Source organism: Schistocerca serialis, chromosome 2, assembly GCF_023864345.2.
Source record: "Schistocerca serialis cubense isolate TAMUIC-IGC-003099 chromosome 2, iqSchSeri2.2, whole genome shotgun sequence".
Lineage (NCBI taxonomy): Eukaryota > Metazoa > Arthropoda > Insecta > Orthoptera > Acrididae > Schistocerca > Schistocerca serialis.
In genome coordinates, this window is record NC_064639.1 from 312,553,768 (window position 1) to 312,579,845 (window position 26,078).

General features: G+C 37.3%; 1 protein-coding gene across 3 annotated transcripts in view; it reads left to right on the plus strand.

Moving 5' to 3' along the window:
• LOC126457099 (BRCA2-interacting transcriptional repressor EMSY-like) overlaps nt 1-26,078 on the plus strand; it is a 320,327-nt gene that overhangs the window by 627 nt on the left and 293,622 nt on the right. The window lies entirely within an intron of this gene.

Consider the following 26,078-nt stretch of genomic DNA (forward strand, 5'->3'; position numbering starts at 1 on the left):
TCTTACCTAACAGCAATGGAGAAAGCTGGAACAAGATTTTGTTCGTTGGTTAAGGTACATTTGGAATATTTGATAAAGCTATGCTATTGCCGCTCCAATACATTATATAAACTGATTTGTATTTTCCAATATTTATCGATGGATTTTAATAATTGTTTCTCATAATCTGCCCTAATGTGAGGCCTTAAACAATTCCAGTTCCCGTTTCAATGTAATAATCCCAAAAAAGCCCTTTATATTGTTATTTTGCCTTTACATTGACATTTGTATTTTCTACTGTACAAGACATGCATATGGGACTGAATAACATGCAAAGTTGACTCCAGTAGTTAGTCTACCCTGCATGATCCAATATTGTGTAAATTCAGTGTCCATAAAGATCAAAATGAACTTGCTCCAAATGCATAATTGTGAATCATGCATTCAATGTTGAAAACAGCTCCGTCAGTTGATCCATGTGAGTTACAATGTTCAGAAGGTTGCTTTTTGTTGCACACTGCTGCATTTGTACTATCAATGGTGGTGTTACTTAATTTGACAAAAAATTACCATGTTGTTTTTACCACTTATTTGGATATCCAAGCCACTCGAAAACATGTTCAGCTGATGGAGTTAAATTCTCGTAAAACAATCTCTGGTTACAGTAATATGTGTGAACAGATATTCAACTTTACCAACCAGGAACTGCATCGGGGATATGACCCACCCCCATATGTGATGCTCCTAAATGTGATTGGCTCTACAATAAAAGCTTTTGATACTTGCTGTCCTATCTTCCCAGCCAGCATCACATACTCTATCTTTAATACTGACAAAATATACAGAATCTAGTAGCAAATGGGATGAGAGATAAGTTTCAAGTTTTGTGAATAGTTATGTTTTGGCATCACTGCCATATTGTGAGACCTAATGATCAGAGACAAGTTATATACTTGTTAAAGGCATTGCTGCCATCTCAACTGTTTGTTTACCTTAACCTTTCAACTGGATGTGTATTTTTTTTCAGTACCTGGGGGATTTCCAATTACATATCTCATCTGCAACCCATTATAGATGTTGGTACCAGAATATAAAACCTTTCAGAACCCTACAAGAGGGCATTCTACAGTTTGACATAGGATACAACCCAGAAGAAATTTATAGAAAGTGACTTGTAATCTATATTGAACTTATTTTCTCTTTCAGTACTTTGGTTCTGAACAGCTGAGATTATTCTATATTCACTCATAATTATTAATAAGTATCATTGTGGAGTATATGTATTGGCTTGTAAATTCAAAAATCCCAAGGTTCCTGAAGAGGTTTCTGCAAAATGTGCCATCATCAACAATACATAATATTCTCAGTGGCTGCTTCTGTAGAAGAAATACTTCGTTTTAACTTCCTTGCCACAGAAAACTACACAAGACAGTATTAAGTGAAAGTATGAAAAGTAGCCTTTGTTAACAGTTCTTTCTGCTGGTGGCTGGGAGGAGATGAGGTACTGGTGGAAGAAAAGCTGTGAGGGCCAATTGTGAGTCATGCTCAGATGGCTCAATCGGCAGAGCATTTGCATGCAAAAGGCAAAGGTCCCAGTTTTCAGTCCCAGTCTTCCACACATTTTTAATCTGCTATCATTTATGTTGATCACGAATGGTCCAGATGTAGAAATATGCAGGACACCAGAAATAATGTTTCCTCCTGTGCTACAATTTTTTAATGTGGCCTCTCAGTTTCCGTTGGTAACAAATGTTTCATCCATTCTAGGGGGAGGGGGGGGTGCCTTCAGTGCCATATTGCCTCAGTTTCTGTAGCAATATGGTTTGATTTGATTGATTTATTTGTCAATGCAGGTAAAAGTTGATTACCCATGACTTTGCTGAAGGACCCATCCTGAGAGTTTCCTGAATTAAGTTAGTTAGGAAAACCAACAGTAACCTAAATTATGACAGCTGGATAGAGAAAATTCCAGCCTTCTGAATATGAGGTTGGTGTCTAACAGGTGCTCTGCCTTATTCGATTTGTCCCTGGTGTAAAATGTTCTTTGATTTACACACAGTGTGATCCACATAATTTATAATGTAAAACGTAGTTTTGCACCGCATTGCTGCACATACGGAGGACACCCTCTTGCAACTCCTGGAACACGAACGTGCTACTATACCCCTTACAGTGAGTTTATTCTGTTCGGAAAAATGACTCCACACTCGTAAACGTACAGGTGTGCCCCATGCACTTCATGTCCTCACCTCAGGCCATCTGAAGAAATGGAGTCCACATTCCACCTGTCCTTCCCTCCTGTACTAAGTGAGATGTTGGGCTCAGGAGAATGGCAAGATATTACTATCAGACACTGTAGATTCTGGCACATAATTTTCTAGTAAAAGTGTTGTGTTGTCATTACTCCGAGCCTAAGTAATCTTTAATTGTATAATATGCATTTTATTTTAACCACCTTTCTTAACAGATGTATTTTAGTAATCTTTTTTATCTACGTGAGCAGTTTATTATACTATTTTATTTCCAGGTAAAACATTGTTCTTATTTTTTGTTTGTTCTTGTGAGTCCAAACTGGGTGTTGTTTTAAAGATTTTGTGTAGAACTATTAATGAAATACTTAGTAATATTTCCCCGGATATGCACAACAGATTGCTAGATGCATTCACTTGGTGCAATAAGAATACCCAGTAATTTTTTTTTAAATAGTTCTGTACCATGAGCCCAACTTAGTAATATTTCCCCGGATATGCACAACAGATTGCTAGATGCATTCACTTGGTGCAATAAGAATACCCAGTAATTTTTTTTTAAATAGTTCTGTACCATGAGCCCAACTGTTGCTACTGCTGCTACTACCCTTACGCGGCTATAGTTTAACAATTGTGTCAATGTTATGCATTACGCATATGTGATAATATTTATCTTTTTTTGTTAACAATGGATAAATTCTATAGTTCTTTGCTCTGTGTTGTCAGACGATGACATAATTATGACAATTAGGTTGTTGCAGCAGTTTGGCTTGATTGCCAACTGTGAGTTGCCATGTTTGTGGTGAGATTGAAGTTGACGAGAATCCTGGCTTCTGATACCAGGGATCTCTACATGCCGCAGTGTTGCAATGACAGTATTTGGCAATCCATTAGGCTGGGGACCTTGTTCAAGAGATATAGGTTAGCCATCAGGGAGATTGTTTTACTTATGGTTTTATTTTCCGTGCTCTTTAGATTTTCGTGTGCATGAGACAGGAGTAAGTGTGAGCATTGTATAAACGTCAGATTTGTTTTCTTTTTGTAGGGAATTGTGTTCCAAGTTGTGAAGCGTAGGGAAAAGTTGAGTTTGGGAGGAGTTAGTATGGGAAGTGGTGTTCTTGTGTTGGTTTGTGTGTCTGAGAGAGCTGTTATTTCAGAAGAGTGGATATTCAGATTGTGATTTTCGGGTGTAGACTAAGAGGTAACCAGTGAGACTGATGCAAGAATATATTTCTTCTTAGAGGGGTTTGGGAAAAAGGAGGTTTGAGTATTTGGTTGTAAATCATAGCATTGAGTTTAAGGATTATGAGACCGGTGCTTGCACAATTACAATGGAGGTTTTTTTGGGGGGGGTGGGGTGGGGGGAACTCTTCCAATTTGCTGGTGGAAGAGAGTTTCAGAAAATTATTGAGTATTTCAGGTATCTTTTTTAGTGCAATAGGAAGATTGTATAGGCCACGGGTTGTGATATGGCGTGTTTGGGTTTAGTGAAGAGGGGGGGGGGGGGGGGGTTGATGGTGTGGTTTGTGAGGTAATGGGTCAGGTTTTGTGTGGGCACAATGGACTTAAGAGTTGCTTTGTTTTGATTTTTGACAACCTCTTTAAAAAAGTAAAAATAAAAAAATATTGTGTGTTGTTTTTCTTTGTAGGTGTAGTGTTTGGGAGTGATATTGGTGGGTTGATGTTTGTTTATAGGGGAAGGGCATTTGCAGGCTGGTGTTGTTGGGAGGATCTTTTTTTGGATAATGTGTGGTAAAAGGGGAGAGGGCAGGGTGGTGGCCAACATAGGTGTATTTACTAAAGGTTGAAAATACCACTTCAGTTGTAAATTTCTTCTATTATCATTACTGGTTTTGGGCTCTCATAAGCCCATCCTCAGATGCCGCTACTGTGCTGTGGCCCCCGAGTGCTGCAGTGGACTTGTACTAGGCGCGCTGTGCTACCTATGTGCGCTCATAGCTGTGCTACCTATGTGCGCTCATAGGTAGCGCAGCGCGCCTAGTACACGTCCACCATGGCACTCGGGGGCCACAGCACTGTTACGACATCTGAGGATGGGCTTATGATAGCCCGAAACTGGTCATGACAACAAAAGAAAGCAGTATTTTCAACCTCTAGTATAATGCTCAGTTGCGGATGTTCATCCGACAGGATTGTTTATAGGTGTATTTGTTGGTGGCTTTGGATGGCAAGTAAATTTTTTGTGTTTTATTTTGTTTTTCTTGCATTATTTGTGGTTTGTTTTCATTTTAATTGTTTGAATGAATCTTGGGTTGTGGTTTTCGATTTGTGTGAGAGGTTATGGTTTCATGGCTGTGTGTTGATCTCTGTAGGCTATGTGCAACTTGCAATGCAGTATTTTTGTCTTGACTTTTGTTTCGGGTATTAATGGCTTTGTTTGAGCTATAAACATGAAGCAAAATTTATGGTACAGAATTTTGCAGTTGAATGTGTTGGTTTTTTTTGTGTGGAGGCTTTCATTTCAGCTACATAGGTACAGTGAAAGGTGTGGCTTCTGTGGTTTGTGTGTTTGTAACATTGTGTCATATTTTGAGGATTTTTGGTGTTTTGTATTGTGGATGCCATATGTTTTGAGGTGGTGCTGTTTTCCATATTGTTGTGTATTTAGCTTGCTCCTGCCCTGAACACCCTACCACCTACAGTTGTTCCATTAGTTTCATTGTATTGCTGGAGTGAAATATTGTCTTGTCATTTTTATTTTTAGTTGTGTGTGTGTATGTAGTGATGTACTCACCATATCAGATGTGCTGCAAGTAGGGGGTCCGCCATGTTGATGATGTCATGGGTCAAAGCACACCGGTGAAATCAGACACCCCTGTAATGCGATATTGATATTATGTAGGAATAGTATGTCATCTTAAGATATGGGCCGCTATGAACTGATGATAGAACTATAAGAGCATAACACGATGATGACCTTCTTTAAGATAGTATCCAGATCATTCCACATCAAGTGGACCAGGTGTCCCTCATTGACCATTTCTGAATCTAATGAAATTTTATGGGAAGGTTCCACAATGTGTTGGATGGTGTGTACAAAGTTTCAGCTCAGTATCTCCTTTGGTTCCATTTTTACAGCCTGTCATACATAGGACTCCCAAGTTTGCACCACATATAAGCATGAAAAAGTGCCAGCTCTGTATAACTTTTTTGAATGGTATTCTTAACTTACAAGTTACTGTTTTTGTATACTTAAAGTTTTTATGATTAATAAGAATAAATTACTGATTAGATTTGTAAATACAGCTGGTGATAGCTTTAATTTTTCAATATGGGCAGAAAATTCATTGTGCGAATTGGAGAGCTCATCTTTAAGGCATAAAACATAATTGCATGGATGAATTTAGCCAGAAATTGATAATACAACTCTCAGTGGTGTTGTCTTCTTGTGCATTTTGTACCACAATCTGTGTCCTGCTCTGTCAAAATAATGTTGTTGTTGTCGTTGTTGTCTTCAGTCGGAGACTGGTTTGATGCAGCTCTCCATGCTACTGTATCCTGTACAAGCTTCTTCATCTGACAGTACTTACTGCGACCTACATCCTTCTGAATCTGTTTGGTGTATTCATCTCTTGATCTCCCTCTATGATTTTTACCCCCCATGCTGCCCTCCAATGCTAAATTTGTGATCCCTTGATGCCTCAGAACATGTCCTACCAACCAGTCCCTTCTTCTTGTCAAGTTGTGTCACAAACTCCTCTTCTCCTCAATTCTATTCAATACCTCTTCATTAGTTACGTGATCTACCCAGCTAATCTTCAGCATTCTTCTGCAGCACCACATTTCAAAAGCTTCTATTCTCTTCTTGTCCAAACTATTTATCGTCCATGTTTCATTTCCATACGTGGCTACACTCCATACAAATGCTTTCAGAAACGACTTCCTGACACTTAAATCTATACTCGATGTTAACAAATTTCTCTTCTTCACAAACGCTTTCCTTGCTATTGCCAGTCTACATTTTATATCCTCTCTACTTCGACCATCATCAGTTATTTTGCTCCCCAAATAGCAAAACTCCTTTACTACTTTAAGTGTCTCATTTCCTAATTTAATTCCCTCAGCATCACCCGACTTAATTCGACTACATTCCATTTTCCTCGTTTTGCTTTTGTTGGTGTTCATCTTATATCCTCCTTTCAAGATACTGTCCATTCCGTTCAACTGCTCTTCCAAGACCTTTGCTGTCTCTGACAGAATTACAGTGTCATTGGGAACCTCAACATTTTTATTTCTTCTCCATGGATTTTAATACTTACTCCAAATTTTTCTTTTGTTTCTTTTACTGCTTGCTCATTATACAGATTGAATAACATTGGGGATAGGCTACAACCCTGTCTCACTCCCTTCCCAACCGCTGCTTCTCTTTCATGCCCCTCGACTCTTATAACTGCCAACTGGTTTCTGTACAAATTTTAAATAGCCTTTCGCTCCCTGTATTTTACCCCTGCCATCTTTAGAATTTGAAAGAGAGTATTCCAGTCAACATTGTCGAAAGCCTTCTCTAAGTCTACAAATGCTAGAAACGTTGAGTTGCCTTTCCTTAATCTATTTTCTAAGATAAGTCGTAGGGTCAGTATTGCCTCACGTGTTCCAACATTTCTGTGGAATCCAAACTGATCTTCCCCGAGGTCGGCTTCTATCAGTTTTTCCATTCGTCTGTAATGAATTCGCGTTAGTATTTTGTAGCTGTGATGTATTAAACTGATAGTTCGGTAATTTTCACATCTGTCAACACCTGCTTTCTTTGGGATTGGAATTATTATATTCTTCTTGAAGTCTGAGGGTATTTCGCCTGTCTCATACATCTTGCTCACCAGATGGTAGAATTTTGTCAGGACTACCTCCCCCAAGGCTGTCAGTAGTTCCAATGGAATGTTGTCTACTCCCGGGGCCTTGTTTCAAGTTAGGCCTTTCAGTGCTCTGTCAAACTCTTCACGCAGTATTGTATCTCCCATTTCATCTTTATCTACATCCTCTTCAATTTCCATAATATTGTCCTCAAGTACATCGCCCTTGTATAGACCCTCTATTTATTCCTTCCACTTTTCTGCTTTCCCTTCTTTGCTTAGAACTGGGTTTCCATCTGAGCTCTTGATATTCATACAAATGGTTCTCTTTTCTCAAGAGGTCTCTTTAATTTTCCTGTGGGCAGTGTCTATCTTACCCCTAGTGAGATAAGCCTCTACATCCTTACATTTGTCCTCTAGCCATCCCTGCTTAGCGATTTTGCACTTCCTGTCGATCTCATTTTTGAGACGTTTGTATTCCTTTTTGCCTTCTTCATTTACTGCGTTTTTATATTTTCTCCTTTCATCAATTAAATTCAATATTTCTTCTGTTACCCAAGGATTTCTACTAGCCCTTGTCTTTTTACCTACTTGATCCTCTGCCGCCTTGACTACTGCATCCCTCAGAGCTACCCATTCTTCTTCTACTGTATTTCTTTCCCCCATTCCTGTCAATTGTTCCCTTACGCTCTCCCTAAAACTCTGTACAACCTCTGGTTTAGTCAGTTTATCCAGGTCCCATTTCCTTAAAATCCCACCTTTATGCAGTTTCTTCAGTTTTAATGTACAGTTCATAACCAATAGATTGTGGTCAGAGTCCACATCTGCCCCTGGAAATGTCCTACAATTTAAAGCCTGGTTCCTAAATCTCTGTCTTACCATTATATAATCTGATACTTTCTAGTATCTCCAGGACTCTTCCATGTATACAACCTTCTTTTATGATTCTTGAACCAAGTGTTAGCTATGATTAAGTTATGCTCTGTGCAAAATTCTACCAGACAGCTTCCTCTTCATTTCTCTCCCCCAATCCATATTCACCCACTATGTTTCCTTCTCTCCCTTTTCCTACTGTCGAATTCCAGTCACCCAAGACTATTAAATTTTCGTCTCCCTTCACTACCTGAATAATTTCTTTTATCTCATCATACATTTCATCAATTTCTTCATCATCTGCAGAGCCAGTTGGCATATAAACTTGTACTACTGTAGTAGGCATGGGCTTCGTGTCTATCTTGGCCACAATAATGCGTTCACTATGCTGTTTGTGGTAGCTTACCCGCACTCCTATTTTTTTTATTCAGTATTAAACCTACTCCTGCATTACCCCTATTTGATTTTGTATTTAAAACCCTGTATTCACCTCACCTGCCACCGAACTTCACTAATTCCCACCATATCTAACTTTAACCTATCCATTTCCCTTTTTAAATTTTCTAACCTACCTGCCCGATTAAGGGATCTGACATTCCACACTCCGATCCGTAGAACGCCAGTTTTCTTTCTCCTGATAACGACGTCCTCTTGAGTAGTCCCCGCCCGTAGATCCGAATGGGGGACTATTTTACCTCCGAAATATTTTACCCAAGAGGACGCCATCATCATTTAACCATACAGTAAATCTGCATGCCCTCGGGAAAAATAACGGCTGAAGTTTCCCCTTGCTTTCAGCCGTTCGCAGTACCAGCACAGCAAGGCTGTTTTGGTTAGTGTTACAAGGCCAGGTCAGCCAATCATCCAGACTGTTGCCCCTGCAACTACTGAAAAGGCTGTTGCCCCTCTTCATGAACCACACGTTTGTCTGGCCTCTTAACTGATACCCCTCTGTGGTGGTTGCACCTACGGTACGGCCATCTGTATCGCTGAGGCACGCAAGCCTCCCCACCAATGCCAAGGTCCATGGTTCATGGGGGTAGGTGTCAAAATAAATGCACCCGCAAATTTGACGAAAACATTTTGGGTGCCAAATTTAGGGTATCTCATCTGTGTGTGCTGTAATCTCTTTTACCTTACTGTATCTATTAAGGGTATTCTTTAAGCTTCAGAAGGTAAGTTTTGTAATTTTATATCCGTGCCTGCTTATGGCTGAAAAAGTCACTCAGAGTTATTACTTCTCATGTACAGAATGCATGCTCAAATGTGACATGAATGAGTAAACTGAAAGTAAAATCACTGAAAACTGTGTTTATGTCAATTTTATACAAGTGTAGTTACTTGCAAATCAACTTCAGGGAATAAGCAGCAATATGAAATGGCTAAAATTACCCCCAAAAGATTTCGTAAGTTAGTTACTGGTTTTTTATAGCATTGTTTAAGATATTATGGAAACATTGTTAACCCTTACATCACAAGATGACATTTCTGTGATATATGTTACAAGGTGCGGTCCCAAGTTCCCTATGTCGAAACTGAGTTAATTTTCATTCAAGTTATGTAACGTTTCTTACAGTTATTTAAATGTTTTTGAATACTATCTGTTGATCTATTGCACTAAATAAAGCCTGCAGTATTTTACTATTTATCACACGAAATCACATTTTTTGCACACTTTTTTAAATAGTGCACATAACAATACATTTAAGAACTGAGGCACATAATTGATGAGTCAAGGTCTGGGAAGCCTCAACAGGTGTCAACAACAAACTGAAAAGGCAGTAATGTTATTGACAATACTTCATTGTAGGGTTGACAATTTAAGAGGGGCATTGAAGCATTCCATCAGAATTAACCATGGAGAGCAAGTTTGAAAAGCAGCCTGAGAGACAACACTTCATGAGTTACAGGTTAAAATGCAGCCAAAATGTTTTCACGCAATTGTTGAAGGAATATATGTTTCCTTTGAACTGTCAGTTTCTCTCTAGTGTTGATCTTGTGATTAACTTTCTCTTAGAATTGTGTCCAAACTAATTTGTGTTTTATATATTTTGTGAAATGAACCAAGGAGTGTATGATTTTTTGAGATGACACTGGTGGTCATAAGCACCCATCAGTTCATTGTGGTAAAAGTCAGCTAAAGCCAATGATAGAAATATTATCATTGATCAAAGAGCTTTGAAAACTTAGATCTGGACATGAGCGGTGCGGTTAGAGGCGCCATGTCACAGATTGCCCTTCCCCCCTCTCCAGAGGTTCGAGTTCTCCCTCGGGCATGGGTGTGTGTTCTTAGCATAACTGAGTTTAAGTAGTGTGTAAGTCTAGGGACTGATGACCTCAGCAGTTTGGTCCCTTAGAAATTGACACACATTTGAACACTTTTTCTCTGGACTTGATTTTACAGATGATACCCAGATTTGTTCATACTATAACACAATGCTGATGACAAAAAAACAGTATTTGCAAATTACCTGCTGTAATCCGTTTAGAGAAAACAAAGTTAATAAAGGTTTACAACCAGTTGACATTTCACATGTTGACAAATTGAAACTGTTGTCTAATGAATTTTCCAATCTTGGCCAGAAGTTTTGTCACAGATGCAGACAATAATTTGCCCATAAGCAACTACAGCCTCAGGATGAGCAGGAATCAAGTTCTGCTGAGTTTTTGGATGCAGTTAACATGTGCTACACAGTGAATACTTTCAAATATCATGGGGCTATTTCTGTGAGTAACAGTTCGTAGATAATTATCATCTCCAATCCTACAGCAGACATAAAATTAAAAAATTAAAAAAAAATAATTTGCAGGTATTTGCCCCACCAAATTTGCTGCAACTTCTGTCCTGAGTTTTTCACAATGTAGCTAATGATTTGAGTTGCCAAGAGAAATTTTAAGTAAACAGTTTGACACAAGGTTTCATTTTAACAATTACATGTTGATTGCACAAAACTGTAATGCTGCAACAGAACTGACTTCCATAAACTGTCACAAAACTGGCACACTGATGGCTGATTTGCAATTGCTTATATGCTGTTCCAACAATTACGTGTTATGTCATCCATTATTACAGATAGAAAAATCTAAGGATTTCAATCAAAAACTTGTCAGTGATTGTAGAGTGACATTACAGAAATAAATATTAACTTGCTCCTCCCATACCGTGACAATAAGTTTTACTTGTTTCTCAGTTTTTAATATTGAAATTTGTAAATTATGTTGTAGAACAATGCTTGTATCATGAAGGTTATTAGCTGGAAAATGTTCCTAACCTGTACATCAGTTCTTTAAATAAATACTAACAAAAATATAGTTTCACTTTTTGTGAATAGTATTCTGGAACTACAAAATGAGAATTGTTCATATTTTATGTTCAAGTATCGATTAGTAACAATCGAATCAGAACAGAAATGCACTTAAGTATAATATAATACAGTATTATAACAAACTGAGCTATAAAAGGATCAGATAAATGAAGAACAAAATTTATATAAGCCTGTAAATGTGGCAGCTTGGCACCTGAGGTCAACGCTTATCTTAATGATCATATTTTAGTATGTTTCTACACCCCCGCCTCTAGAATACCATAGATGAGAATCAGATACATTACTCTTTCAAAAATTAAACTGCAAAAAGCAAACATATAGTATAAACAAATAATTCCCCAAGAGTTAGCAGTCATCACAGTGTGAAGCTGACTTCATACATCAGTAAACCAAAAATGTAACAGTGAGTGTAGCAGATCAGATATACAATATCTGTAAGTCCACACTCAAAGCAAAGCTTGAGAAAAAAAATCAAATTTAAACATTGTTCATTTCCACATTATTTGAAAAAAAATGAATCAATTACAAAAAATTATAAAAAATTTACATTCTTTGTCATTAACATGCTTGTCTCACTACTTTTAGACACTATTCACCACTGCAGCATACGCAACATGGTGTACAAAGAAACAGAACAGGAAAAAATTATATACGGTTGATGCACAAATACCCAGATAGATTGTTTGCATGGAGTAGTCTCAAGTTTAATCATAGCTACACAAATATGGTTTCATGAACAATAGCTTTCTAGTTGAGTAAGTTTTGTCAGTTCGACCAATATGGGTGCATGACTTCTTTTAATGGCATTTTTTTGTAACATGTACCTTCCCAAATGTCACCTCCAGGAGAACATAAAAGTTAAAACAGTGTGTAGGTAATGTGATGATTAGTTTTTGTTTTCATTGACATAAGTTATTTTCAGTCCCTTTGCACGACTGTATATTCATTTTGACATTACACTTTCTATCTGCGTTACGTGGTGCATAACTTACAAAACTTCAAAATATTATGGGAATAAATTTTTTTGTTCCGTATAAGGAAACACTGTGCAGGCACATGCTTTAGTGCTAGTGTCCCTCTCATGTCAGTGAAGTGATGTGTATACTCATAAAGTAATAAAATTAGCAAGTAATACATTCCTTCCTTCAGTTTCTCAGTACTGTATGATTATGATCACACAGTGTAAGGAACACTATGCACACACATGCAAGCTAGTAGTCCTCAACATTGATATCTAATAAATAATCATACAATGACAAATTGATATGTTCAGTGTTCAAATTATAAGTTATTAATCCAATCAGATGTGTCTCTGCAAGTGATAACTTTTGTGCAAATGCTGTTCAACTATCTCCTTTTCCGATCCAACAAAGTTACGTTACAGTAAGACAACGACTATCCTTTACCATAGCTCATGCCAAAGTAACCCTCCTTTCAAGTTCCTTTAAGTGTACTGTGAGAATAGCATTCATTGTATTCTTTTGACATAACATGCTAAAAGTATATACATCATGCCTCATTAGTAAATTAGCATTTCGACATCTCTGTGGTGCCACGTAAATTATTCACATAAGTTTTGCAATTACACATCTCTCAAAATGCAATAAATTTGAAATTGTGGATACAAATGCATATACAAATGCATCTCTCAACAAACAAATTAACTTGAGTGTAAGTTCACAAGTATTCCACGGAGGCTATGTGCCTTTACAATTCTAAAATGTGAAATTTAAGTGTAGTAAACCTTCGCAACATGCAACAAAACTCTCCACTCATCCTGGTCCTTGACCACTGATCTTTCAATACACGAACAATGAGCAACTCTTAAATACAAGAAAGTAAGACTCTGTATATCTGACAAGAGTGTTGACTAAAAGGCTCCACAAACTGCTGTCACATACGTCGCTCATACAGTCTTTTCTGTGTATTATTAAATATATCTTTGCATAGATAATTCATGTTTTGTCAATAAGATATTTCCAGTAACATAACAGGGTATCTACATCCAGTTCAGTTAAAATCACTTTTAGTAGTGTGTGTAGCATAAACACTGTATAATTCTTTCATATAAGCATGTTTGAGATATTCTGTTGACCAGAAATGATGACTTTTTCCTAATGGTTTTCCATACACTCAGCAGCTTGATGGCAAAAACAGCAATATAAAGTAATATTAACCATATTCTCTGTGTACCACTAACCATTTGAAATACCATACAAAGTCAGTGTGTATCTATTAAGTAGCTTCAAGTGAAATGTTTGCATTGGTTCAAAACAGTATCCATGTCCTTCATACTCATTACAACTGAACCACAAAATTATCCACAATGTTACATAAAGTGTGTAATGTGAATTTGCAGCAATACTCTCATTATAATATAAGGCTTTGCATCAAAATAATTCTCAGGTAGTAATTAAACAAAGTAGCTTCCTCATCTGTTAATAACCTAAATAAATATCTCTTTAATTATTCACTTCAAAGCAACTCGGCTCAGTACAAACTCTTCCAATACCAAGAATATTACAGTGACATAACTTTCAGTATCAGTTTTGTAGTTGACAAACTCACAGAATACAAATAAGATGGAATTAATATGTAAACAAAATAAAATTTCAGTACACTGGCTGAGATTCTATTTAAGATTAACATTTCAAGTTACTTAAACTTTTTCTTCTAAATATGCAAAGTGGCCATAATTCTACAAAATACTTAAATGAAAATTAAGATTCACAACTAATTGAGTAAGATAAGTCAGAGAACAACTGTATTATCAGATGGCTGAAATACAGAAGCGAAAGGTACAGGGCTGGGTCCCTGGAGGTTGCCACACTTGTGTAATGCCCAAAGAAAACAAATTTTCCCGATTGAATAATAAAAAATCGTATACCACAATTATGGATTCAGAAAATACTATGTTAAAGATATATAGCTTTCCCACTCCACATCACACAACAATTTACTTTCTCTTTCCTAGTCTGTAAGTTTTTGGTTGTACTACATTCCTTAACACAAATATTTTTCTTGTTTTGGGGTAAACTAATCCTTTAGCATGTGGATGAGGATTTCATATCACTTCAAATGGCCAGTGTATACATCAGAATACTTTTGATTTCTTTACTAATTGCTCTAGACCTTTCATTGGTGTTCACAAGATCCAGGACCCCAGTTCTGAATTTTGTAACTTTTACTTTTCTGTCCTGTCTCTGTGTTCTTAAATTGTCCTGTTGTTCCATGCCATTCCTAATAATTTCATCTCTTTTCTGTGCAATTAAGCTTTTACATTTAGGGTAGTCTATTAATTCACAGAAAATAATGTTAGGTTTTTTGTTGTGCATAATTTCATAAGGAGGAAATCCAATAGCAGAGTGCTGTAAACTATGTCTTTAGAATTCCTCACATAGTCCATCCATCCACAACGATTTTTACTGTAATATGTTCTAAGCAATCTACCTACCTCTGTCATGTACCTTTCTGTTGGATTCCTAGGCAGAAATTATACAGAAATTAATGTGTGTTTTCATCCCTCAGAAAGTTTTTCCACAATTTGGAAGTGAATTGCTCCCCAATATCTGACAGAGTGGCTGTGGGTTTTCCTATATTCTGAAAACAGACTTTAAATATTTTAAAGATAATGCCTTTACCCGTAGCTTTTCTTAACGGGTGAAGTTTGATGAGTTTTGAGAGTAGATCAACCATTAAAAAATGTAGCTGTAACTTTTAGATTTTGGTAATTACCCAAATAAATCCCCTCCTACTAATTCCATTTTTGTTTTTGATAGAACATTTTGCATACAGCGTCTACATGTTTCATTACTAATCATTGTTCTCTGACATCTGCCACAAGCTGCTAAAGATTTGTAACCCTTCTTGTCATGCCATAAAAATATAAATTTTCTTGAATTTTCTGTAGACTTTTCACTGCTCCACATTGACCACAGCTTTCATGTACGTACCAAATAAGTGTGTCATTAAACTGTTCTGGCTAACATAACTTCCACTTGTAACTGTCGGACCTGTTTCTTAAAAAGAGCCCTACTTTTTCTTTTCCCCTCAAACAAGTATAGCTTTTTACTAGTTTTCAATTTGAATCATTATTTTGATTTACATCATGTCCTTACCAATCTTAGTTATCACCTTCTCATCTTAATTCTCCTTATAAACGTGCTTTCATGATTTTGAAATTTTTATGTACCTAATGCTGTAACTGAACTGTTGCAGAAAAAGTGCTCAGCTTGCAATCCTGTTGTGGTATAGTTTACAGTCTTGTGAATACGTAGCTCATTGCTTTGTGATCTTAGACATAGTGGTTTCATATCCTAATAGGTAATTCCTGAATTTGAAAAGTGCCCACTGAATAACCAGTAGTTCCTTTCCATAACTGTAATTTCTTTTCATGTTTCTGTAAAGTTTTACTTACAGAATCAATTAAACAGTACTTCACTTTCCCATCTATAGATTTTTCTTGAAATACATGAACTCAGATGCTACATGAGGGATGAAATATTGCAGACATACAGGAGGAATGCCCTGGACTTCAACCACTCCTTCTCCTCTCAGTCATATGGATGGTCACATTATTTATTCCTTAAACTTATTCCTTAAAACTGTGCTCATCTGATGTGCACAATATCCATTATCTTTTAACACTGACTGATCCTTTGCAACATTGTCTCCATCAGACACAGCCTGCGCCCAGTGTACCAACATTCAAAGGACACTCATAATATGTGATGGGTGATGGTGATGGCAGCTATATGCCTGCAGATACAGGTCTGAATATGTGAGCTTACAGTAAATGGAATGCCCCGATGATCCATCCACCATCCTCCTGACCAAGACATCCAGAAATGGCAGACAGCCGTCCTTCTCCATTTCTATTGTAAATTTGAATTCTTGTAGATAGAATTCAGATGGTGCAAAAAGCTAACAGTTCTTCTTCATCATGGAGCTGCACTAAAAAAAATATCATCCACATACCACCAGAAGTCTTTCGGTTTAAGTTCTGTCAAATCAAGTGCTCTCTCCTCAAACTCTTCCATAAAAAGTTTGCTGCCAGAGGGGAGAGAGGACTAACCATGGCAACACCATCAATTTGCTCAAAATATTCACTGTCAAATAGGATTCAGCAGAACTTAAATCAAAAGTCTTTTGGCAATATGTGGATGATACTTCTGTACTGTGGCCTCGTGGTGAAGAAGAACTGTCATGCTTTTTGCAGCATCTGAATTTTATCCATGGGAATATCAAGTTTATGATGGAAGTTGAGAAGAGCAGCTGTCTGCTATTTCTGGACATCTTGGTCAGGCAGAAAGTAGATGGATCATTGGGACATTCTGTTACTGTAAGCCTACATGTATAGACTTGTATCTGCAGGCGTCTAGCTGCCATCACCAATCACAAACTATAGGCATCCTCCGAACGTTGGCGCACTGGACATGTGTTGTGTCTGATGGAGACAACCTTGCAAAGAAGCTGGAACACCGGCAATCAGAGTCCAAAGATAATGGCTATTCTCCACATCAGATGACCACAGTTTTAAGAAAGAAAACATGGGACCACCCACACAATTGAGAGGAGAAGGATCAGTTCAAGTCCAGGGCATTCCTCATGTATGTCTGCAATATTTCATTGAAATTAGGCAGAATCTTAAGAAAACAGAAAGTCAAAATAATCTTCCACCAATCTACAAAGACATGTGCTCTTCTCAGTTCAGCAAAGGATGATCTAGGATTGCAGAGGGCTGGAACTTACAGAATATCTTACCAGTGTGGCAGAAATTATGTTGGCCAGAAACGTACATGAAAGGTGCATTGGACATTATCGCCACACTAGCCTGTCGTGGCCCAGTAAGTCAGCCATAGCCAAGCATTGTATCTCCATGGGACATTCCATGGATTACTCTTCCACGGAAATCTTGGTCTTGAGGAGTTCCTTCTGGGATTCAGTTATTAGGGAATTGGTGGAAATACATTTAGCACCAGATCTTATTAACCTTGATGGCGACTTTTAATGGACTAAGGCATGGGACTTGATGGTATCTTTACTTTCTTCAGAAATATAACATTTTATGACCAATGACATTTCTAGTGACATTTAATTTTATGACATGAAAGTTTTAGCTCTGCAACAGCACATTCCAACAGAGAGAGTGCATTTAGTATCACATTAAGGATGCGCCTGCGTGCCATAGATGGAACAATATTTGAAGAAGGAACGTAACTCAAGAGAGGTTGCTTGTGTAGCAGTTGCTTTTACATAAGTGTCTTCGTGCCAATTTTTAGTATAAAAGTAGCAAAACACTCATCTGAAAATGTCTGAATGATTATTAGCCAAAATATTATGGCAAGAAGTTGGCGTTATCTGGCTGAAGTCTTGAAACTTCGTAGAGTTCTTGTTAGGTCTAATTAATTCAGCTCCAGACACATTTAATCCTAAAGGTACTACCCAGTATTGGAAACATCTCCCACCACATAAAAAAAACTGTGCATTTCCTAGCATCAGGTTCAGAAAAATTTAATGAAACCCAGAAACAAGCTCAAGATGTGACATATGTGCTCAGATTTATTTAATATCTCATCTGTATTTGCTGAATGGTCAGATTCTCTCTGCAAATATTTATTTGACTGTCAGGAATTAAGTAAAATTTTCACTCCCCCCCAATCCCTTTTTTTCCACAATAACTGATGGATTATTGAATTCAATACAACTTCTTCTTATTCCCCCCACCTCTTCTTTTTCTGCAGTTCCTTCTCAGCATCTCCTCATTTTTAAATTGGAATGCTGTAAGGTTTTATGAGAAATGGCTCACGAGGCTTCAACTATAATTTACACTGACTTCCTCACTCTTCCAGGTTTCTCACTAAACACATCTTGATATTCAAATAAAAATTCTTTCAATTCCCTTTTTTGTTCTTGGTTAAGCTTACTAGCCTCATTCACTTTTGAATTTACCGATTCATAATACCCTTCCTCATCTTGTTCCCAATCACTACTGCATTCTCCATCAGTTACATAGGCTGTGTTCTCATTACAAACAATCCCTTTCATCTGACTGGTTTCACCACTGCAATTTAACATTAAAAATTTCATCTTTCCAGTAATCCTACTCTTTGGCTACTTAAAAGTGACTTCCTCAGTTCCCCAACTAAAGCGTAGCTGTGGTTTAACAATCCAATCAATCCCCAAAATTAAGTCCTCATTAAGGTGAGGAAGGACAAGACAGCCACGCACAAGGGTTACACGATCACTTTTGAACTGCAGCCTTTAAACTACTGTTTTCACAGTGCCTCCCAGTAGCTCCCTTAATTTTACACCAACATCTGATAATTAAATAAAATTCATACTGTTTTAGTTCTGTCTCACTTACTCAGAAATTCCACAGATTGGACTGCCAGTGCCCACCAAACAGTTCCCTGTTCTCTTTGCAGTCTTAAGTTGTAATAAAGATGTAAGGACTTCCGTGCAACTTCCCATCATCTCTATCTTCTTTTTTCAAATAACAGATCATTTTCTACTTCTTCATAGCTAATGTCACCCTCACCTTGATTATTATCACATTTGTTATCAGAAACTGGTTGCAAGGCTCCTACAGACATCTTAAGTTTCTCTAAATTACCCTCATTTTTCTCTTTCCACCAAACTGAGTGTAATTCATTGCAAATCCTCTGTATTTTCTCAACAGCATTAACATTATTATCCATATTTCTGTAATGATCCCAAGTAACTTTTAAAATCTCATTATCAGTGCAAGTTAATCTATCCTCCTCTTTACTATCAGTGTGCCCTGCTTTTCTGACATCCACCTCCAACATCTGATCCTCTTGTGCCACTCTATGATATGTATCACCCCCCCCCCCTCCCCCCCCCCCCCCCACACACACACATCGAATCATCATCCCTATTTACAACATCATCTCCATTCAAAAGTCATCTTTAACTGTCTCATATCATCATCAATGTCATCTACAACATAACCACTTAAAACATCACAAAATCTCTCAGTATTAGTTTCACGTTCCACAGAATCATCATCAATCACCTCACCTTACATATTATATCATATCGTCATTACCAACCTCCTCAGCCCCACAAAACATAGTATCATTATCAACCACTTCAGCCTCATAAATCACGGAATCACCATAAACCTCTTGCCCCAAGCTAAAAGGCATCTGTTGGGGCAACCTTCAGTTTTCCTGATCCTTGCCGCTATCATCTTGTCTCAAATTATGATATTCCTACTCTCTCTCTCTCTCTTCCAGGGTCTATTCCTGTTAATTGTTTCTCTGTTTCTGTCTCAATCTCTATCACTCCATTGATTATCTCTTCTATCCCACGATAAACATTTCTGAAGTTATTTTCATCTCGCCTCACATAATTATCCCGATTATTACTCCAATTCCATCAATTTGATTGAGACCTGCTGTTTCTACAGAATTTACTGTCTTGATTTCCATTTTGTTCTAAGGCTCTGTCAAGTTTGCCTGTGTGTTTTAGGAATTCCTCTACAGATTCATCCAGTCCATACACAAGTCCCCATTGCACTCTACATGGAGGTCTCCTTTACAAGATGTCAACCTGAATGAGTTCATCAAATAGTTTGTTTAAATGAATTAGTCCCCTAAGTAGTTTTTTCTCAAAAGGCTTTCATGAATTCCTGCTTGTGTATAAATCAGCCCATTCAAAAATTCACTCTTTGTTCATACTTGCTCTCTTCAATACCAGAATTTGTTTAAAAAACATCTCTCAGATTCATCATGAGTCATTTCAGTATTAATATTTAGGTTTGTTCATAATAGCACCTCCTGATCCAAAATCTTCTTTGCAAATTTGATTTTTAATTTATCAGTCATACCAGTTAAAAAGTTGCCCATACACTAATGTAAAAAATCAACAGGGTGATTTTTACCATAACATGGAAATTTCATAATTGAGATGTTACCCCACAACCCAACACGATTATTGCTAAAGCTTTTAGCTATAAAATTTTCCTGCAACTCAGTAAATTTCTTGTTGTTATTATTCATTTCACTACTACTTGCATACATATTGGTAGTTACAAGTTTTTCTCAATTAGTGACTTTAGACTCTAACTCCGATACTCTGTTATTACAATGGTCTTCTAATTTTTTAAATTTTACTTGTAAGTCTGAGTTGTTGTCCATAATTATATTTTTCAATACATAAGTATCTACTACATTTTTCAGAACAACCTTGATATTGTGTTCGGCATAAGAAATTTCCACATTGAGTTCTGTTTCGATGGTACCAACTTCTGTTTCCACAGACTCTGCTCGGGCATCAACATATTTCCAATCTGTTTCAACCTCATTTTTAACCTTTGTTATCTCCTCTCCATTTTTTGTTATTGTTGTATTACTATCTTCCAATTATGTTGTAAGGTCCTTCAAAATATTGTTTGTTTCAGCAATTTGGCCACCTAAGGTACTAGTTCAAGTATTAGTCATTTCAGTTATACTGCCACCTAAAGTATTAGTTAAAATATTAGAGGTTTCAGCTAATAAGCTTGACAATAATTCAACAATTCCACTGTGTGAACCTGCAGCTTCAGTTTCACCAAAACCAGGGAATAGTAAACAAGCACCCACATTAACACTGCTTATTGCTTCATTGTCACAAATCTTGTCCTGTACTACCTCACTGTTTACTTCAGTTTTACTTTCATTACTGGTAATGCTGCCGTTTAAACTCAAAACGTTGTCTGCTACCTGTTCCTGATTTTCTACTGGTTCATGTCTTGGTTACTAGTGTTCACCACATTGATAAACAAACACAGTTCTAAATACTTTGAAAGAAAATTTGAGTCTTTCCACTAAAATCCTTGTCTTCGCCAAAAATTTGTACCAGACAGAAAAAAGATTAATCAATTGAAGTACTTATCTTAGTTGTCCACAATAACGTAGTTCATGCCTTAAACATTTTCCCTCATTTTTGTAGTTATTGCCTCTTTATTCTCCTTTTTCCATCAATATATAATTCATTTCACTTTTGAAGTTACATATTTATTGTGCAAAATTGATACAAAACTGTAAGAGAACTGATTTATGAAATCTGTCACACCAATGGCTGATTCGCCACTGATTATGTATTTTTCCTACAATTGCATGTTACATCATCTGTTATTACAGAAAGAAAATTAGTGTTAGTTAAAATATTATAGGTTTCAGCTAATAAGCTTGACAATTCCACTGTGTGAACCTGCAGCTTCAGTTTCACCAAAACCAGGGAATAGTAAACAAGCACCCACATTAGCACTGCCTATTGCTTCTACATCTACTTACATACTCCGCAATCCACCATAGGGTGCGTGGCGGAGGGTACCTAGTACCACAACTAGCATCTTGTCTCCCTGTTCCACTCCCAAACAGAACAAGGGAAAAATGACTGCCTATATGCCTCTGTACGAGCCCTAATCTCTCTTATCTTATCTTTGTGGTCTTTCCGTGAAATGTAAGTTGGCGGCTGTAAAATTGTACTGCAGTCAGCCTCAAATGCTGGTTATCTAAATTTCCTCAGTAGCGATTCATGAAAAGGATGCCTCCTTTCCTCTAGACACTCCCACCTAAGTTCTTGAAGCATTTCCGTAACACTCGCATGATGGTCAAACCTACCAGTAACAAATCTAGCAGCCCGCCTCTGAATTGCTTCTATGTCCTCCCTCAATCCGACCTGATAGGGATCCCAAATGCTCGAGCAGTACTCAAGAATAGGTCATATTAGTGTTTTGTAAGTGGTCTCCTTTACAGATGAACCACATCTTCCCAAAATTCTACCAATGAACCGAAGACAACTATCCGCCTTCCCCACAACTGCCATTACATGCTTGTCCTATTTCATATCGGTCTGCAATGTTACGCCCAAATATTTAATTGACCTGACTGTGTCAAACACTACTAATGGAGTATTCAAACATTATGGGATTCTTTTTCCTATTCATCTGCATTAATTTACATTTATCTATGTTTAGAGTTAGCTGCCATTCCTTACACCAATCACAAATTCTGTCCAAGTCATCTTGTATCCTCCTACAGTCACTCAATGGTGACACCTTCTCGTACACCACAGCATCATCAGCAAACAGCCACACATTGCTATCCACCCTATCCAAAAGATCATTTATGTAGATAGAAAACAACAGCGGACCTACCGCACTTCCCTGGGGCACTCCAGATGATACCCTCACCTCCGATGAACACTCACCATCGAGGACAACATACTGGGTTCTATTAGTTAAGTAGTCTTTGAGCCACTCACATATTTGGGAACCAATCCCATATGCTCATACCTTAGTTAGGAATCTGCAGTGGGGCACGGAGTCAAACACTTCCCGGAAGTCAAGGAATATGGCATCCGTCTGATACCCTTCATCCATGGTTCGCAAGATATCATGTGGAAAAAGGGCGAGTTGCGTTTCACAGGAGCAATGCTTTCTAAAGCCGTGCTGATGTGTGGACAGCAACTTCTCTGTCTCAAGGAAATTCATTATATTCGAACTGAGAATATGTTTGAGAATCCTGCAACAAACCAATGTTAAGGGTATTGGTCTGTAATTTTGAGGATCCGTCCTTCTACCCTTCTTATATACAGGCATCACCTGCACTTTTTTCCAGTCGCTCGGGACTTTATGTTGGGCAAGAGATTCGCGATAAATGCGAGCTAAGTAAGGAGCCAATGCAATAGAGTACTCTGTGTAAAACCGGATTGGAATCCCATCAGGACCTGGCGATTTATTTATTTTCAACTCATTCAGCTGCTTCACAACCCCAGTGATGTCTATCACTATGTCCTCCATATGGGAATCTGTACGAGACTCAACGGCGGTATGTTTGTACGATCCTCCTGCATGAAAGATTTCTCAAATGCTAAATTTAAAAATTCGGCTTTCTTTTTGCTGTCTTCCATTGCAAGGCCAGACTGGTCAGTGAGTGACTGGATGGAAGCCTGTCATTGTCGCAAATCCGGTCCTGTACTACCTCACTGTTTACTTCAGTTTTACTTTCATTACTGGTAATGCTGCTGTTTAAACTCAAAACATTGTCAACTACGTGTTCCTGATTTTCTACTGGTTCATGTCTTGGTTATTAGTGTTCACCACATTTATAAACAAACACAGTTCTAAAGACTTCGAAAGAAAATTTCAGTCTTTCCACTAAAATCCTTGTCTTCACTTAACATTTGTACCAGACAGAAAAAGAGCAATCAATTGAAGTACTTACTTCAGTTGTCCACAAGAACATAGTTCATGCCTTAAACATTTTTCCCTCATTTTTGTAGTTATTGCCTCTTTATTCTCCTTTTCCCATCAATATATAATTTTATTTCACTTTTGCAATTACATATTTATTGTGCAAAATTGATGCAAAACTGTAAGAGAGCTGAGCTATGAAATCTATCACACCAATGGTTGATTCGCCACTGATTATGTATTTTTCCAATAATTACATGTTACATCATCTGTTATTACAGAAAGAAAATTTAAGGATTGCAGAAAAAAAACTTGTTGGTGGTTATAGACTGACATTACAGGGATAAATATTAACTTGCTCCTCCCATACAGTGACACTGAATTTTACTTAGATCTTGGTTTTTAGTATTGAAATTTGTAAAAAATGTTTGCTAACATTGCTTTTCATAAAGTTTCTTGTATCATGAAGATCATTAGTTGGAAAATGTTCCCAACATCTACACATGTTCTTTTCATAAATACTAACAGAAAGCTAGTTTCGTTTCTTATGAAAAGTATTCTGGAACTACAAAATGAAAAGTGTTTATGTTTTATGTTCAAGTATTGATTACTAACAGTTTTAATCAGAGCAGAGATGTGATAAAATTAATCATAGTATAATAAATTGAGGTTTAAAATGGTCAAATAAATGAAATAACAATGTGGAAAATTTATATAAGCATGTAAATGTGGCAGCTTGACACCGGAGGTCAACACTTCGTGTCACTCTTATCCTATCGATTTTACATTGGTGCATTTCAGCTTCACTGGCAGCTTGTGGAGATTCACCTTTAAAGCTTCAAAGTAGTAAAAGGGACTGAATGGGTTATGTAAGGCAGAAAGTTCAGAAAACACCAGATTCCATCACCGACACTATAGCAGCATCCTTAGTGTGAGCTCCATTGTTGTTGCAGGGACACAAATGGTGAAGTAATGCTGGAAATGTAAGGATACGGACATTTTAATGAATGAACTAAAAATTAAAGTGCATCAATCTAATCATTCCAAAAAAAAAATTCATATAATATCCATGGCTCCTAGCAACTGGTGTATAGAACAAACAGCAAAAGAATTAAGTGTTTCTGCAAGAATGGTGTAGCAGGCAAAGAAACTAAAGATGGAGGTTGTCATCTTTGCAGTACATACGAAAGGAGAGGGAAAAAGACACAATGATAAGATCAGAATTAAAGGCCTCTGGTTCTCAAAGATGATGAATTTTCTCGGTAGCCCCTGGCAAAAATGATTACATATTGGTAAGGGTGGACAGTAAAAACATTCATAAGCAGAAATGCCTCCTAATTTGTAACTTGAAAGTAATGTTCATAGCCTATTGTAAGCCATATGACAATGAATTGGGGTCCTCAACATTTTTAAACTCATGCCAAACAGTGCATTAAAGTTGGCACTGCTGGTACACATTCAGTTTGTATATGTGTAATACATCAAGAATGATAGCTACATATATCTAATCATGAAAATGGTGTGTCGTCTGGAATTAAAAGAATACATGCTGCAATGGGATAAAAATAGTCATGGAAAACCTGAGCTGGAAGATTGTTTGGTAAATGTTTTCAATGTATATGAGCCAAAAAAATTGTAGAATACAAGCAGTGGGCTCCTACTGACAGGGACACACTAGACACATGCTGTGCAACTGTAGAAGAATTTATACAGGAACTAGTTCTAAAATGCCATGGTATGATAGGCCACCATTTCATTTTAAAACACCAGAGTTCATTTCTGAGGCACCTGAAACAAGATGTTGCATATGATAGAGTGATCATTTTGATGCATTTTGCTGAGAACTATTCAGCTGTTCAAGATACTGTTCAAGAGTTTTACTGGGAGAAAAACCAAGCCACATTACAACCTTTTGTGACTTACTTTGCTGTTAATGACTACAGAATATCAGCATCTCTATTATTAGCTACTGCCTTCATCACGATACTATTGCTGTGCATGCATTGACAATGATGCCGATTAAATATCTGAGGATGATGATATAAGAAATCAGACACATTCACTACTTTAGTGATGGATCTGTTGCCCAATATAAGTATTTCAAGAATTTTATCAGTTTATGTCTGTGTGAAGAGAACTTGGATATCTCTGCTGAGCAGAATTTCTGTGGAACCATCCATGGGAACTATCCTTGTGATGGGCCTGGTGTAGCAGCTAAAAGACTGACAGTTCATGCTAGTTTCCAGAGGCCATTAGATAATCAAATATTAATGTGTCTTGATCTCTTTAAGTTTTGCAGTGACTGCATTTCAGGCATCATCTCCTATAATGTTACACAGGAAGAAATTGAACAAATCAGAAAGTTTGCCAGAGGCCACAGAGTTGCTGGGACAAGATAAAATCATCAGTTCAAGCTCATTGGTTGAAACGAGATCAGAGTTAGTTGAGTATCCAATGATACTGCTGCATTCAGAGTTCTGCATTTAAATCAGATATACGACATTCCACCTGTTTCAACTACAGTGTTACAGTCTGGGCAGTATGTTGCCTGTATATATGACAATGCCCAGTGGCTGGAAAATGCATGTGAAGTTTCATTAGAACGAAAAGCTACCTTAGTTAGCTTCATGTGTCC